The sequence below is a fragment of the Pseudorca crassidens genome, chromosome 12 (genome assembly GCF_039906515.1).
Source record: "Pseudorca crassidens isolate mPseCra1 chromosome 12, mPseCra1.hap1, whole genome shotgun sequence".
NCBI classification, from domain to species: Eukaryota; Metazoa; Chordata; class Mammalia; order Artiodactyla; family Delphinidae; genus Pseudorca; species Pseudorca crassidens.
The window spans coordinates 30,198,900-30,204,283 of NC_090307.1; positions in this window are offsets into that span (position 1 = coordinate 30,198,900).

Below are 5,384 nucleotides of genomic sequence, written 5' to 3' on the forward strand. Positions count from 1 at the left end.
CAGACTTGGTGTATTTTTAGTTCCTTAGTGTCTTATTTAAAATTTTTGATTGATTCATTGATTGATTTTTAATTTTAGCTGGGATCTTCTTAAAATTTATTTCATTGAAATATAGTTGATCCACAATGTTGTGTTAATTTCTGCTGTACAGGAAAATATTTTGTTTATATACATACATATATATATATATACACACATATGTATATATATATATTATTTTTCATATACTTTTCCATTATGGTTTATTACAGGATATTGAATATATTTCACTGTGCTATACAGTAGGATCTTGTTGTTTACCTATTCTATATATAATGTTTGCATCTGCTAATCCCAAACTCCCAATTCATGCCTTCCCCACCCCCCTCCCTCTTGGCAACCACAAATCTGTTCTCTATATCTGTGAGTCTGTTTCTGTTTCATATATAAGTTCATTTGTGTCATATTTTAGCTTCCACAATAAGTGATATAATATGGTATATGTTTTACTCTTCTGACTTACTTCACTTGGTATGATAATCTAAGGTCTATACATGTTGCTGCAAATGGAATTATTTTATTCTCTTTATGGATGAGTAGTATTCCATTGCATGTATATACCACATCTTCTTTATCCATTCATCTGTTGGTGGACATTTAGGTAGTTTTCATGTCTTGGCTATTGTAAACACTGCTGCTATGAAAATAGAAGTGCATGTATCTTTTCAAATTATACTTTTCTCCATATATATGCCCAGGAGTGGGATTGCTGACTAATATGGCAACTCTATTTTTAGTTTTTTGAGGAAACTCCAACAGTGTGGGAAGTTTCCCTTATCTCCACACTCTCTCCAGCATTTGTTATGTGTAGACTTTTTAATGATGGCCATTCCAATTGGTGTGAGGTGGTAACTAACTGTAGTTTTGATTTACATTTCTCTAATAATTAGTGATGATGAGCATTTTATCATATGCTTAATGGCCATCTGTATGTCTTCTTTGGAGAAACGTCTGTTTAGGTCTTCTTCCCATTTCTTGATTGGGTTTTGGGGTGTTTTTTTGTTATTGAGTCATATGAGTTGTTTGTATATTTTGGAAATTGTAAGTCCTTGTCAGTCTTATCATTTTCTCCCAGTTCATAGGTTATCTTTTTGTTTTGTTTATGGTTTCTTTTGCTGTGCAAACCTTGTAAATTTGTTTATTTTTGCTTTTATTTCTATTGTCTTGGGAGACTGACCTAAGAAAACATTTGTACAATTTATGTCAGAGAATGCTTTGCCTATGTTCTGTTCTAGGAGTTTTACAATGTCATGCCATTTTGAGTTTATTTTTGTCTACTGTGTGAAGGTGTGTTCTAACTTCATTGATTTACACGTGGCTGTCCACCTTTCCCAACACCACTTGCTGAAGAGACTGTGTTTTCTGCATTGTATATTCTTGCCTCCTCTTTTTTTTTTTTTTTTTTTGGTGGTACGCATACCTCTCACTGCTGTGGCCTCTCCTGTTGCAGAGCACAGGCTCCGGACCCGCAGGCTCAGCAGTCATGGCCCACGGGCCCAGCCACTCTGTGGCACGTGGGATCCTCCCAGACAGGGGGACGAACCTGCATCCCCCACATCAGCAGGCGGACTCTCAACCACTGCACCAGGGAAGCCCTCTTGCCTCCTTCAATGAAGTTTAATTGACCATATGTGTGTGGGTTAATTTCTGGGCTCTCTATTCTGTCCAGCTAATCCATATGTTTATATTTTTGTCAATGCCACACTGTTTTGATTACAGTAGCCTTGTAGTATTGTCTGAAGCCTGGGAGGGTTATGCTTCTTGCTTTGTTCCTTTTCTTTGTTCAGGATTGCTTTGGCAATTCTGAGTCTTTTATGGTTCACTATAAATTTTAGGATTATTTATTCTAGTTCTGCAAAAAATGTCAGGGTTAATTTGATAGGAATCATATTAAACCTGTAGATTGATTTGGGTAGTATGACCACTTTGACAATACTGAATCATCTTCAATTTTCTTTATTCATGTTTTATACTTCTCACCATATAAGTCTTTCACCTCCTTGGTCAGGTTTATTACTAAGTATTTTTAATGTGATTTTAAAAGGGATTTATTTTTTGTATTCCATTTCTGATATTTCATTATTAGTGTAAAGAAATGCAACCAACTTCTGTATGTTAATACTGTCTCCTGTTACCTTGCTGAATTCATTTATCAATTCTAGTAGTTTTTGTGTGGAGCCTTTAGGATTTCCTACAATACATAGAGTATTACATCATCTGCATATAATGACAATTTTACCTCTTCCCTACCAACTTGAATACAATTTTTTTTGGTGTGATTGCTGTGGCTAGGACTTCCAATACTATGTTGAAGGGAAGTGGTGAGAGTGGGTATCCTTGACTTGTTCCACATTTTAGTGGGAAGTCTTTCCATTTTTCACCATTGAATATTATATTGGCTGTGGGTTTGTCATAAACAGCTTTTATTATGTTGAGATATGTTCCCTCTTTACCTACTTTGGTAAGATTTTTTTATCATAAATGGATGTTGAATTTTATCAAATGCTTTTTCTACATCTATTGAGATTATTATGTGGTTTTTGTCTTTCGTTGATTTGGTGTATCACACTGATTGATATGCGGGGTTTTTTTGTTTTGTTTGTTTTTTTTGTGTGTGTGGTACACGGACCTCTCACTGTTGTGGCCTCTCCCGTTGTGGAGCACAGGCTCCGGACGTGCAGGCTCAGATTTCCTGTATCTGGAAATCTGTTTCCTACTTTAGGTTTGGGAATTTTTTCAGTCATAATTTCTTCAAATACAATTCCAGTCTCCTTTTCTCTTTCTTCTCCTTCTGGGATCCCTATTTTCTGTAGATTAGCATGCTTTATATTATCCCATAGGTCTCTTATATTGCTTTCATTTTTTATTTGTCTTTCTGTTTGCTGTTCTGATTGGGTGGTTTTCATTATTCTAGCTTTCATATCATTATTTATCACTTATTCATTCTTCTGCATTACTCAATCTGATATTTATTGCTTTAAGCTCAGCTTTCATCTTGGCAAATGAGTTTTTTAATTTTTCTTGGTTCCTCTTTATATTTTCTATTTCCTTTTTAAAAGTAATCTGCATTTCTATCCCTAGCCCTTCTTAATTCCTTCAGTATTTTCATTATCTTCTTTGTGAACTCTTTGTCTTTTACACCGAAGAGGTCTGTTTCATTGTTTGTTTATTCAGAGGTATTCTCTTGATCTTTTAATTGGGAGAAGTTCCTCTGCTTCTTCATTCTACTCATATTTCTATCACTCTAAAAGTAAGGAAAAACAATTATCCACTGTGGTATTGGGGGTATATTTTTATGTGGGAGCATCCCTGCGTAGGCTGTGTGGATTTAATATTTTTGGTATGAGCACCATTTTTTAGTATATATGACTGCCAAATCTTCCCTTGGTGTGTGCTGGCCATTATTCCCTAGATAGGGTATGTGACTGGTGTTGTGGTGGCCATAACCCACACTGTTGAATGGGGCCTCCTCTTTGCTCTATGGTTGACACAGCCCTGCTGGGGGCAGGGTCTGCTCCCTATTGTTGGAGTAGAAGCCCCCAGGTTCATTTCTAACCTGTAGTGTGAAGTAGGCAGGATTGGAGCACTCATTCTGGGAGAAGAGCCACTGAGTATTCCTCCACTAGAGCTGTCCAGTGGGAAGTGAGCTTTGTGGTGTCATCTGTCACCCATTGTGCAGGCTTACAAAGCACACTGTTGTTCACACTGCCTCAGCCCTGCCTCCACTCTGGGAATGAAGGCAATCAGCCCTGGTGCCCCTCAGGCACTGTGTTCACAAACCAAAAGTGCAGATCCATAGGCACCAATTCACTAAAGTTAGGTACAAGGACTGCAGTAGTGGTGTACCTGGGCCTGCTATAGGGGCTATGGAAGCAGCTTATACCCCAGCTCTGCCTCCGTGTGCATGAACCCAAAAAGCCCACAGCTGTTAAAGTCAGACCAATCACAACCAAGGGAGCACCCATTGTCCACTTGGATGTCCTGCAGTCACTGAGTTTATCAAGCTGGTTGCAGGGGCATAAATCTATGGATTTCACAGCTGTGGGGAGAGGGCTCTGATTTCAGTCCCACCTCCATGTGTGGGCAAACCATAGACATTTGCATGCTTCCAGAGCTCATAGAGCTGTGACCAAGAAAGAGGCTGCTATGGCAGGCCCCAACCCTCCCTTCACGTGCACAATTACAAAAGGGTTTCAATGGTGGTGCACACCAGCAGTGAGCACGCCAAAAATGAGGCTGCTATGACAGGCCTCGCACCTCCCTTTGGGCACCCATTAACAACGGTACTTTGCTTCTATGGTGGACTGGGTTTCTTCCATGTACAGGCCCTTGTTGTGGCCTGTAGCACACTCCAGCCCCTTCAGGCTGTCTCTGAACAGCTAAATCCAGTCCTCTCCCCACGTCTGTCCTCTAAAGGCTGACTTTTGCACCAAGCCACCAAAGCTGCACGCCTTGGGCTAGAGATTGCAGTGACATAGCACATATCCTCTGTGCCGGCCTCTCTCTGTTTTGCCTGTGGCAAACCGAGTGTTGTGCTCTCCTCCAATCCTCTGAAACTCCCTTTCTGTCCCAGCTGATCTCCCCACCAATGAAGTGGCTTCCCATGGCACAGGAACATTTTCTCTTTCCAGCTCCCTCCCAGGGATGCAGGTTATATCCCATTTCGGTTATTTTTGTTTTGTTTTGTTTTGTTTTGTCCTATTCGGTTATGTGGAGATCTTTCTTAATTTCTGGGTGTCTGAGGATTTCTGCCAGTGTTCAGTAGGGATTCTGTGAGAATTATTCCATGTGTGTGTGTAAGTATGTATATATACATACATACTGAATATATATATTCAGGTACACAGCAAAGAAACTCAGCAATACAGATACATGTATTAATTCTCCTCCAAACTCCCCTCCCATCCAGGCTGCCACATAACATTGAGCAGAGTTCTCTGTGCTATACAGTATGCCCTTGTTGGTTATCCATCTTAAATATAGCAGATCCCAAACTCCCTAACTATCTCTTCCCCACACCTTTCCACCCTACCCTGATAACAATAAGTTCAACCTCTAAGTCTGTGAGTCTGTTTCTGTTTTGTAAATGAATTCATTTGTGTCATTTCTTTTTATATTCTACATATATGGGATGTCATACGATATTTCTCTTTCTCTGTCTGACTTACTTCACTCAGTATGACAATCTCTATGTCCATCCATGTTGCTGCAAATGGCATTATTTCATTATTTTTAATGGCTGAGTAGTATTCCACTGTGTATATGTAGCCCATCTTCTTTATAAATTCCTCTGTTGATGGGCATTTTTGTTGCTTCCATGTCTTGGTTATTGTAAACAGTGTTGC